The sequence below is a fragment of the Sceloporus undulatus genome, chromosome 3, assembly GCF_019175285.1.
Source record: "Sceloporus undulatus isolate JIND9_A2432 ecotype Alabama chromosome 3, SceUnd_v1.1, whole genome shotgun sequence".
Taxonomy (NCBI): Eukaryota; Metazoa; Chordata; class Lepidosauria; order Squamata; family Phrynosomatidae; genus Sceloporus; species Sceloporus undulatus.
The window spans coordinates 225,292,137-225,304,759 of NC_056524.1; the positions used below are offsets into that span (position 1 = coordinate 225,292,137).

General features: G+C 39.6%; 2 protein-coding genes across 9 annotated transcripts in view; one reads left to right on the forward strand and one right to left on the reverse strand.

Moving 5' to 3' along the window:
- Positions 1-9,483, reverse strand: part of LOC121925404 (glypican-5-like) — a 715,763-nt gene extending 706,280 nt beyond the window's left edge. For all 6 annotated transcript variants that reach the window (XR_006102866.1, XR_006102868.1, XR_006102870.1 and 3 more), the window contains exons 1-3: positions 9,176-9,483; positions 3,893-3,998; positions 2,071-2,279 (exon numbers count right to left, since the gene is read on the reverse strand). The gene's annotated coding sequence lies outside the window, so the exon portion shown is untranslated. The remainder of the gene's footprint in view (positions 1-2,070; positions 2,280-3,892; positions 3,999-9,175) is intronic.
- The window catches only part of OTOS (otospiralin), a 64,068-nt gene that overhangs the window by 2,789 nt on the left and 48,656 nt on the right, over positions 1-12,623 (forward strand). The window lies entirely within an intron of this gene.

Consider the following 12,623-nt stretch of genomic DNA (forward strand, 5'->3'; position numbering starts at 1 on the left):
ATTTGGTGAGTAACACAGCCTTTAAAAGTCATAATAAACCATTAAGTATTGGGTGGGTGTGAGCTCCAATGGGAAACAGCAGCTGGGCTGTAGACTTGTAAGGAAGCTCTCCCCCAAGAATTGAGAGAGAAACACATTTCTGGCCAGAATGCTATTGAGGCACTACGCTAGGATCAAAATTGGTCCTAGAAAGTGCATTTGTGTGGTTCCTAGTGCAGCCAGCCATTCTCCCCATACACAGTCCTCTCTCTTGTGCAGTGGATGAGCTCAAGGCGTGGTGTCTGTTGCACCACTGATTGTCCATGTGTGGGATCTAATGTAAGTATGTCGGTGTATATTTACACTAAGAGTGTGTAGTCTTCTGTCTCTTGTTTTGCTGCATGTTCATAGACTGGGAAGTCTTGAAGCCAAAGACAAATGTAGAGAAGTTTCAGAAACTTAGCATGTTAATCATCCCCTGTATCTTTATTCCTGTGGAAATGAAGAGGACATTTGAAAGGTTGACTCCACATTTAAAGTAAAGTCTTAATGACTATACTCTGCCTTCTGCTAAATCTGTTGTCATGCTGCAGAGTCATACAAGGTTGAGAAATGGTTGTCTGTTTGTCAGATAGGGTGATGGTGGAGCTGTGTTGGAGTATTCCTATGAGAAAAGTGTGTTCTGATAGCACTGAAGTTCAGTTTGACCAGCTCAAGAAGATTATTCAGATTATTGGGAAGATTATTTAATTTAGTGCTGCTTTCATGCACATCAGCCCTTTTAGCTTCTGAGATGTAGCTGAGTCCACAACATTCTGTATAGACTGAAATAACCCCCAGTTTCCTTAGAATCATGTGGCATTTGTTCACTCTGGCTCATTTTTCATTTTCCTGCTATTTTTTTAACCTATTTGCTGTAAAGACAAATGTTTGTCCTTTCAATGTAGATGAAAGCCTATACAGATTTTCTTAGGAAACAAGACAAACACCATGTTTGTTCTAGTCACTACTCTGCTGCCCTCTTCTGGCACCCACCTATCAGCAATATCCCAGAATGTGCATTTGCTAAGATCAAAATTGTTCTGTATGTGTTTTCTTCCAGACATCAGGAGATAGTAGGAGCAAACTAATTTGAAATTGCCCAGTGTTGTGTATATTGAATCAAAAACAGTGCCTCTATCTTGATTATCAGTGTATCACAGTGTAAGCTGACAAAATGTTCTTTTTAGCTTTGTTTGCTTTTATGATCAAGAAGATAATAGAAATTTAAAGAGAGGAAAGAATAAGAAAGAGACAAGAAAGAACAATAGAGAGGTAAGAGTGGGCTTTTCATTTTATTTTTCTATGCATGTGTCCACAGGAACAACAAAATTATTGCACTGGTTCTGGAAATGCAGACAAAGTTCAGAATTTGCTATGTTCCTCAGCAGCAACAAGATGAGTCTTAAGATCTGTTATTTAAAAAACATCATGGCATTCCCTGAATAGTGCAGCCAGGCTTTGTGAAAGTATAGAACATGAGGGTATACTTAGAAACAGCTTGGAACATTCTAGATCTGGCACCACAGCTAAGTACAAAGCTTGGGGAAAAAACTTTTTGGACTATAGCTCTCAGAATCCACCCTTCTGGGAACTGTAGCCCAAATGTAACTTTTGCCAGCAAAGTCTTGGTTTAGTGGTTAGAATGTTCAACTAGGATCAAAAAGGTCAGGGTTCTAGTCTCTTATCTATGAAACTGTCAGGAAATGCAAGAGAAAGCAATGGATTTCTCTATAGCAGAGATAATTCGCAAGACAGTAGCTGAGCAACAACTAGGCTCATGTCTATCCACACATACATAGGATCTAACAGATAAAACAAGAATAATCTTCCTTGTAAAACTTATAGAAGTAGTTTTAGTTATCTAACTTTTATCTAACAGATAAAACAACAAGAATAGTATTCCTTGTAAAACTTATAGGTTTTACTTACAGATTACTTGTGCATTGTGGAAAGTGGGTATGGAAAAGCAAATAAGCAAGAAGTCCACAAATATGTAAGCTAGCAATTAATTTAAGTATGCAAAGGATGCAGAATATAACAGTAGCTTACCATGTACAGAGCATGGGAAATATTCTCTCTTTCTAGGATTCAGTTCCCAGAATACTTTAAGAGGTTTTGGACAATTGTACCAACAACTGTCCCAACAAAAAAATCTTTTCCAAACTCTGATTTCTTAGGCTGATCACTATTCAGCCAAATCTTCCTCACAGGGTTAGTATGAAGACAGAACTGAGGACCTTGTGCACTGGCATGAGCTTCTTGGATGAAAAGAAAGATAGAAATATAATCAATAACAAAGTGAATTTTCAGATAAAGATGTTGAATCCAAATCTTTAACCCCTCATGGCTACTTTGGATAGTTCCCACTCTGAAAAGATGGATCTCAGCCACCATCAAATTAACTACACATGTTTGAGGGTAAAGCTGAGGGCACCATATACATAGACAACCCGTCTTTGTTCATATATTTCCCCAACAGACTTCATTTCCTGTTATTATTAGACTATGAGAAAAGTCAGTTTGAATGTTAGTGCTGTCAGTCATTAGCTGCAATGACTAGCTGACACATTTCACCATTTCTGATTTTTTGAAATATTTATTGGTTCTATAGATTTTGGATGAATCAATGCTGACACAGATCTTTAAAAAAAATTGGTCCAATAGTTGCTACGATGGCACAATCAGCACAATTTAATTCTATGAGTGAAGCAGTCATGCTTTAAAAAGCTATTCTTGAAGGAAACTCACTGAAGTAATAGGGATATTACAAGAATAAATGGTTTTAAGGTTTCTAGTCTTTCTTATACTTCTAGACAGAATACTGGAATTGCCATGAGCCTGGTTATGTTCTCCTGATGATTCAGCATTGACTTGATATTTATATTTAACAAGCTATCATCTGCAACTAAATCATTTTCATGTCCTTAGAGTCACTTGCACAAAGTGCAAGAGGATACTGAGTGCAGCAGTGAAAAGAGGCAAATTTGGCATTGAGTATGTATGAAAGAGTACTTAGTAGCAAGTACTTTTCTATACCGCTTATCAGTGCACTTATGCATTCCCTAAGCGGTTTACAATATGTAAACTAATTGCCCCCAACAAGCTGGGTACTCATTTTAGCAACCTTGGAAGGATGTAAGCCTGAGTCAAACTTGAGCCCTTGGCTGGTATTGAACTTGCAGTTTGTGAGTGAGTGGCTGCAGTACAGGAATTTAACCACTGCTCCACCAGGGCATTGATCATTATGTACTACCAAGCAAGTTAGGTTTCTGCACCAAGAACAGTGATGTTTTGAATGCAGAACATATTATAGGCACATAAGTCTACTGTTTTGTATTAATATGCTCAATATGCACATTTTGTACAACATATAGAATTTTTCTTTAATGGACTGGTATGGTAACAAGAGAGTTGAAGATGCTCTATGTAAGTGGATACTGTACATAGAAGCTGTGCCATTCCAGTTGGAAAGCAAGCAATTTCTCTTGCTTCCTTTACTCCTCAATTATATCATGTATGGGCTTTTCACATTCTCAAGGGTTCAAATGCCTCTCCCAAGGTTTAGCCTCTGGCAGCAAGAAATTTAAGATTAAATAAACTGCCTTTTTTGGTCCTACCCTTTTGAATTTAGCCTCACCCACCACTGGTATGTGCCCCCCAAGAACAACTGTGAAACTGAATGTGACCCTCAGAGGTGAAAGAGGCGTCCTACTCTTGTCCTAAAGTGTATGAGATTGCTTTCTTCTTTAAAAGCTGATTTCTTTACATAATGGGTCCCCTATTAGTTTGTGCAGTTCTGTGCTGAACTGCTGGTTTAAGAGCACAGCAACATAGATAGGAAGGCTCCAGATATAAAATCTCCATGGCTTACCTCAGAGAAAGATTAGTTTTCATTCCTTGAGCTTCAGAGAAGACACATGTCATTCAGAATTTGCATATTTAGAATCAGACTTGTATGCCCTTCCTCTTTTGATGGCCTATCATGGAATAACAAGAACAGATGCGGAGAATTTGGTTAAATAAGGGCCACTTTATTGGCCTAATTAAATTGTGCCAAACCTGGAAGAAGCAAGCAAGATGAGCAACCTGGATTTAACTGAGGCCAGGTGTCACCTGACTTCCCTTGGGTGAAACACCTGAGCAGGGGAAAACTACTTGCTGCCATGTGGCCATTGGAGGCCCAAACCAGAATGGAGACCAAAACCTCACTGGCATGAGATCTCAAGAATGGCTGAAAAGGCCCATTGGGAACTGGGACTAGGCCACGGTCCACACAGGCCACCAAGCAAGCTGCTACCACAACGAAAACCAAAAGCCCAAAACCAGGGACCTGGGGAGAGGGGGAATCCTCACACCAAAGACCAGCTAGGGATACTTCACTTCAAGGCCAAATGGATCCAGAAACAGCTGATCGGGGAGTGGAGGACAACAGGTGCAAAAGCCTGATGCAGCCCAGTTGAAGGAGAAGGAAAGCAAAGGGCCCCCAATAGCACCTACTACCTCCCAAAAAACACCCTTAAGCCCCCAGCTGCCCTGAATCCTGACCAACCACTTGAGACAGGAAAATAACAAGAACAAAACCAGAAACAAATGTAACTTTTTTGTTGCCCTCTACCTTCTCTGGCATTATTGCTTTTTTTCCTAATGAGTGGTGCCTTCTCATGATGTGACCAAACTATGACAGCCTCAGTTTCATCATCTTGGCTTCCAGGGAGAGTTCAGGCTTCATTTGTTCTAGGATCTTTCCTGAATTGTGCAAGGATATCTGCAGACCAGTTTTGACTAATATTTGTGAACTAAGGCAGCCCCAGGCTTGCATGATTTCCTCCCTCAGACTTCTTATTTTACTATCAGTCGTAGGATTCAGCACAGTAAAATAACTGAGATTTGATGTGCCAGCCATCAAGTAAAGAACACTGCCCAGAACCATAACCAAATGTAGTCCATAGCTGACTGAAACCAACACAGGAGAAACTGCAAATTGTGCAATACAGTATTCATAAGTGAAGCAGGGGGATGCGGAATCAGTGGCAAGACAATCTGTTTCCCATTTTCTTAGATGCAATCTCACAACACAAACCTAGGCATTCTTTCTGATCCTATCAAAGCCACCCTTGCTGAGCAACAGACAGTCGGCTATGTGTTTGAGTTCATTAGGGAATATGGAAGTGAGTGCATTGAAACATTTCCAGCCCCCTTTTCTACACTGAGATCTGGAGAGGGAGTGTAATGCCAGACCTCCCATGTTTTAATACAGTTCTCAACAATATGACTCACTTGCAGTCTCCTATGAAAAGCATTTGTTGGTGCACCTTATTCTTTATAGTTAAAATCACATAAAACCTGCTTACTTAGAAAATGGAAAATAAGTCATGTCAGGATATAAGTGGGTGGCATGGATTTTAAAAAATGTTTAAAATGGCCAAGCAAAAAGTAAAAGTCAAATAAAATAAAATGACCAAGCCAAAATTAAAAGGGAGGGGCAACACAGATCAGGTGTTTTTAAATGGCTTTATGTAATTCAAAACATGCTTAGCTCGTAGACTGAGAAATATTTAACAAGGTGTTTGTTGTTTTTTATACAGCTGCCCCCCAAATTTATTTAACAATTAAATTGTGTCCATTTTGTGAGTGACAAAATGCCTATAGAGATAAACTTTGCTAATGTACCTCCTTTGTACCTACAAAGACAGAAATAATGGGAAACAAAAAGCCAAAGGCCCTGTGAAGACCAGCCTTAAAGGCTGGGCTGGGAGCAGAGTCAGGGTGTAGCATCCATATGATGCATGAAATTTGATAGAGAATTGCATCCGATATTTTTTTCACTTCAGGACATTCAATCCATATATGCATATAAGAGCCTCTACATTTATAATCCCTCCAGCAATCTGGAGAGCATGTTTTAACCATTTTAGACACTGTGACAGGTGTGAGACACCATCGATGGATGGTTTTCAGAGTATTCTCCCTCACTGATGCTGAACAGGATTTGTATGGGGTGAAGACCAAACATCAGCCCATGCACTGTCTGAAATTGAGGTTTTCACATCTCCTTGCCAAAATGAGTGCATATATTGGCCTTTCCCATATGTGCGTTTCAGGAGATGTTTGTAGATAACTGCCGCTGTGCCTTTAGTATGAAATGTGGAGTTCAAACAAAGGTTTTTTAAAAAGGAGAGCAGACGTGGAGATTCTCCTGCTGAGGCAGGTGTGATGCAAGGGAAGTAACTTGGTTTACTTGAAGCCAGGTAATGTTAGTTTGTTGTAGGGAAGCTTTTATGGTGATGGTGGGCTTTGGTAATCCACCAGAGAACAGGTCTAAGGAATGGTAGAATCCACATCTTCTCAAGAACATTATTAGTGGGAATTGATCACCTAAGTGAGAAAGAGGATGGAAAAAAGGGGGCTTAATGGGAGAGGGGGTTTATTAAACAGTTAAATTCTAGCTTTACAGTGTTTGGCTGAGAAAACCTAAAATTAAAAACTTGAGTCAGCAATGTTCAGAAATGTTCCCTGCAAGATGAATACAAAAAGGACCATACTGAAGTTTGGTAAATATAATAGAAATCATTAGGCAGTTAAATTCTGGTTCCATGATATTTTTTTCCAAGCTTATTGGTCACACCATTCCATTTGCATCAATGTACATCATCAATATTGTTAAGTGCATAGTCACTTGGTTTCCAGGGAATTGGTTTGATTTTGTAATCAAACTAACAGCCACTTTAATCAATTCCTACTCTAGAGGGGGGAAATTGCATTGAAAACAAAATATTTTATGCTACTACCATGTAGGGATGCTACAAAGAATATTAAACTGGTAGTTGGAACTATCACATTGATTCTGGTGACCTTCTACATTATTCAGACAGGCAATATAATATGGATAGAGAAAATGTAGACAAATATCTGAGGGCGTTTGCTCATTCATTACTATTCTACGGGAACCCTGAGAGACAGAATATGGAAATAACTGTTATTTTAATAGCCTTAGAAAGTGAAAGAGTTACTGCATGCTATCAAATGAAAACAGTTTCCTTGTTTTGAATGGCTGAAGCAAAAGTGAAATTAGCCTGTGTTTTTTTCCCTTGTGGATGCTATATGTGATGGTAGTGCAAATCACTGAAAGGGAAATTTATCACTGGTAAAAGAGTAGTGCTTAATTCAGCTTTTAACCTTGTGTGTACCACTTCCAACAAATCTCAAGTCAAGTATCAACATTTTCAGATACAAATATGTCTCCTGCCATAACTATAATTATGTGTGTGTGTGTTGTGTGCCTTCAGGTTTCTGAGTTATGGTGACTCTAAGACCCACATCATAGATTTTCTTGGGAAGATTTGTTCAGAGGAGGTTTGCTATTGCCTTTCCCTGAGGCTGAGAGCATGTGACTTGCCCAAGGTCACCCAGTGGGTTTCATGGCCAAGCTGAAAATTGAACCTTTGTCTCTGGAGTCATAGTCCAATACTCAAACCACTATGCCACACTGGCTTCTATCTACAATTATATTGGTCAGAATCTAGTCAGTATTCTGCTGGCTGCTTCTCCTGATGGATCTCCATCCAGTGGGAGAAAGCAAAAGAGATGCTATACCCCATCCAAACCCTGTCCTGGAGGTCCTGACAACCTCTGAATCTTTTATCTGAACAAGTCTGGAAGGGGTAGGGGCATCGTAGAAGACTGGAAAGGGCGGAGAAGGTGTAAACAATGCAGTCATTTGAGGGACCGTTTGCACTATGCAATTGTGGCACAATGATTGCACTTTAACTACCATAGTTCTGTCTTGTGGAATCCTGGGATTTGGATTTCAGGGAGAGGCATATAGAATTCTTAACCGACACACTTTTGCACCTCATCAAACTAAAACCCCAAGGTTCCATAGGACGTTGTCATGGCATTCAAGGTCAAGGATCATCATGGTATAGTGGTTTGAGTGTTGACTATGACTCTGGAGAATGGGGTTTGAATCTCCACCCAACCAGGGAAGCCCATTGGGTAACCTTGGGCAAGTCACACACTCTCAGCCTCAGATGAAGGTAAAGGCAAACCCCCTCTGAACAAATCTTGCCAAGAAAAATCTGTAATAGGCTTACCTAAAGTTCACCATAAGTCAAACGTGGAGCAACTTGAAGGCACACAACACCATAGTGATATAATTATTTAGTGTGAATGGACCCTGGAAGTCTGGTGCCAGTACAGTGTTATTTTGGGGTAGGATTTCATGATGTCTAGCTGGCTGGGAGTCTCAGGGTCAGGACTCTGTTCTCTCAACTCAGGGTGAGAAGGAGTCTCAAGGAGAAAGTACTGACATTTGAAAGGCTGAGTGTGTGTGTGTATGTATACACACACACACACACACACACACACATTCTTTGCTCATTGTTAGATTTGGGTTCCTTTTATTTGAATAGCATACTCTTTGCAACGGTGGTTGATGCTTAATCCATCATGTTTAATGACACCACCAGGGGCTAGTATTGATCTTGTGGTATCACCATCCATGGGGCAGATATGGCACTGAAATCTCAGGATCTGGGATAATTCTGACCTGGCAACTTTTACTTTAGGCGTATGTGCCCTTTTACTTAGTGCTCCTTGCAAAACGAATTCTACAAGCACTCTGTTTTGTTCCTTTTCCTTTTAAATGGCTCACCTTCCATTGTAGTCAATTTGGAACTTCCTGATACTCAATTTTTAAAATATGTACAAATGAACATGTAATTTTCAAAAAGATTTGGATTTTTTTTAAAAAACTATATATATATATATATATTCTCTTAGCTTTAGTCTCTCTTCGTGTTTATTTCCAAGTGGGTCTCAGCTGCCCCTCCAATTATCAGAGGATATGGGAGTGTTTGATTAATGCATTTCATGCACTAAGACCCAGCAGGGTGTATTGGTTTGAGTGTTGGACTAGAACTCCAGGAGATAAGGGCTCTAATGCCTGCTCAGCCATGGTATCTCACTGAGTGACCTTTAGCAAATCACATTCTCTCAGCCTTAGAGGAAGGAAATGACAAACTTCCTTTTGCCTAAATCTTGTCAAAAAAGCTATGCAATAATATGCTTATATGTCTAGTTGATATGAAGGCAAACAACAACAACAAATTGCATGCCCTGTAGTACTGCATCAGTTTACAACAGATACACCTACCAGTCATGCTCATCAGCTTCTTTACCAGCATTGATTGAAGTCTTTCCCTAAAGTTCCAGGTTGCATTGGGGAATCAGTTGTTGCCAGGATTGCAGCTGGGACATGAGACGATAAGCCTCCTCCTATTCCCCTTTAATTTACCAAAAACAAACAAAAACCCCAAAAAATCTCAGCAACAGCAACAACAGTATCCTACTAGACACTATGCAATAAGTGTAAAGTGTTGTTTTCCCTTAGTAACCTTGTTTTGACTACGTAGCTGCTGTAACTTAGTTTATATGATGAATATGAGGTTGAGTAATGCCATAGTTGGCTGGTTTTAAAGTAGTCACTTCCGTGTGCATGACATTCATCACTGCTGTGTGTGGTTGTAGATTAACCCATTGAAATACTGACTTTTCCTCAGGTTAAAACAAGCGGCCCCAAGTGCTTCAGGGAACCAGCAAAATGCTACATTTATTTCACTGACACTCCAGAACCTCTGGTTCTAAAGAAAATAACTAACTATTGCAGGGTCAAATGCCATAGTTTAAAACTGAAATGCTGAGATCCAGTATGTCATAAGGTTTCTGTCACAACTGACTTTGAAGGTCATAAGAAGAGGCACAGTGATCCTTCTGCTTGGTTGGCTTCAAATTGCTTTCTTTCCTTTCTCCCCCCAGCTGATTGCTGTGTTATTTCAGTGGAACTATTCTCATGGCCAAGAATTCCTCTGCTCTAAAAGCATCCCTATTTATATTTGTGTTTCCAACCTCAATTCCTCCAGCTCCCTGTGGCTTTTAGCATAAGCTACAATTATCTCCACTCTGTTCAAACAATACATCTTGTCTAAAGTTTGATTCAGATATTTCCATGTCAACAGAAAAGAACATTGTTCCTGTTTGTACATCAACTCTGTCTTACCATGACCCTGGAATGTCTGATACAGTTTACTTTTAGCAGAACAAGGAAAGATTGATAGTCAGAGAGCAATTTCATTTCCAACAATGTCTGTAGAAAACCTAAAACCTGATATCTGATTTTGATAGGATATCTGTATAGGGGATTCTTCATGGTAGCTTACAGTGACAACTATGATGAAAATACATTGTCTCCTTAATCAAATGCTATCTGAAATCATAAGGTTTCTGGAAAGCCAGATTTTCTGTCTCAGCTGTTATTATTGGTAAGGAAATGGGCAAAAATGTGAACATTTTGAGAGGCAGCTAACAACTCACTGACTTGTCCTGTGCATGATCTCATTTTGAGAAAAACTGTAAGGAGCTGTCTTATATAATGTTAGGATCTTGGCCCATCTAGCTAAGTATTCTGGCTTACCAGGTGCAGCTGTATTACAACTGCCTTCATTCTTTACTTGTCGTATGCTAACCAGGGCTAATGGGAATCAGAGTCCAAAATCTAGAGAAGCAGAAACTGGCCATTCCTTGGTCCATTCTGGCTGGCAGTGGGTATCCAGGATTTCAGGCAGAGAAAGGTCTTCCTCGGTCCTTCTTGAAAATATTAGTATTTGGTATGCAAAATACATGGTCTTCCACTGACCAGAATAAGAAAAGACCATGTTGATTACTGATGCCCAAAGCCCAGCATAGGCAAGCATTACAGTGCAGACAAATTTGTATTCCAAACCAAATAATGTATTGATTGCATCATGGTATGTTTGAAAGCTCTGAATTAAAAAGGTTTCAACCACAGGACAGCAAGGAAAAGGCCCCTGATGTTTTGTTTCATGATAGCATTAAGAGAAAAGCCCTGAATAGACACTGTGAATAGATTCATGAAATCAGGGAGCAAAATGAAAGCATTATCCCCCTGCCCCTCCAACCTGCAAGAATTTTTTCTTTAGTCTCCAGATTTGACGTATTGCAGAGTGAGATACTGAAAATCATTCTCACTTAGGTAGAATTCTTTTATTGCTACGTTTGCATTCCCTTGATGGTAATTGTGTCTGGCCCCTTTCTCTGGATATTTAAATGGCATTTTAAAGTGCTTGATTGAAATTTTAAATTAATTAAATGATATAAATTTGAGGACTGAGGGAAAATTTCATTTGGCAGGCAGAATTCTTTTGGTGGGGGGCAATGCCCTCATTTTGTCCCTCCCCATAGCTATATCCCTGCATGATACAGACTTTGACTTTTGTCAGCTACCAACTTCTCTTCATCTACCAAATGTTTTCACCAGGGGTAGAAGCCTTCCTAAGTGATGGACTGCAACTAAATATTTTCTCAACATGGAGAGTAATCATCAGTTCCAAGCACAGCTGTTCAGCATTAGACTGATGCAGAATCTGGACTTTTCTCTCCATTGCCTCCTGAGTTAAATAGATGACAGAGATGGAGATTAGACAGCACCATATTTCTATACTAATGTGCCAGTGAACCTCTTCAATAAATAGCATTTAACCATCTGGAATACTCTTTAAATTATTGTTCCATGAAAATTCTGGGCTGATCAAAAATCAAGTGAGGAAAGATTGATACCTACAGAAAGACACAGTCTTAGTAAAGAGGTATGTTGGTGAAGAGGGTGCCAATTTAAGATGTGAGGGACTGACTATGACAGTGTTATAAAACTTGGCAACCTAAACTGGCATGTCAAACAAGCAGATATTTCTCCAAGGAAACAAAAATAGAAGTGACCATGTGAGAGTGTGTATTGTCTAAGCATTAATTAAATAAAGGTGATCTGCAGACTCTGAGGCTATCTAATCTAGTCCATGGCATTCCTATTAAATGTTAATTACTTATATATAGGTTTATTGATCCTTCTACTAATAAGGAGAAATTATTTTCAGAAATGATGGCAAGAGGGAGAGGGAGACAGAGAATGACAGAGAGCATCAAAAATATTGCATGGCATTCTCGTCCCCTATTTGAATGGAGAGCTGGATAAGCATATTCTTTCTAACCCCTCTGTGGACCTGATGATGTCCCTGTGTTTTGAAAGTATGTTGAGCTTGGATCTGATCCATTCAAGTCCTGGCCAAACCAGATTCAAGAATTTGCCAAGATGAAACAAAGGCACTGATGCTACAAGATGACAGTTTATTTAATATGCTTAGATGATGAATGGATGTAGAAATAAGAAACAAATGCCTAAAAAGTTCATACATGTTTCTTCAGATAACAGCAGCCAACATCTGTCTGTTCTCTAAGAAATACATGACATACCATGCTCCACAGGTTCCCCTAGACTGGCCACCAATTTTGCTCCCTCTAGGGCTGAGACAAAAGAATTTACCCTTGGCATGAGATTATACAGCTAGCCTTTCTCAAATTCCCAAAGTTGCTACAAGTGCACAGCTTGGGAGATATCTTTCTTCTTGAGACAAGGCTCCCACAATCCAGCAATAGGGAAGGAATTTCCCAGCCTTTCTGCAAGATGACCTATTTTTTTCAGGCAAGATAGGCTGCTACAGCCAGGAAGATGCAGAAATGTTTACATATAG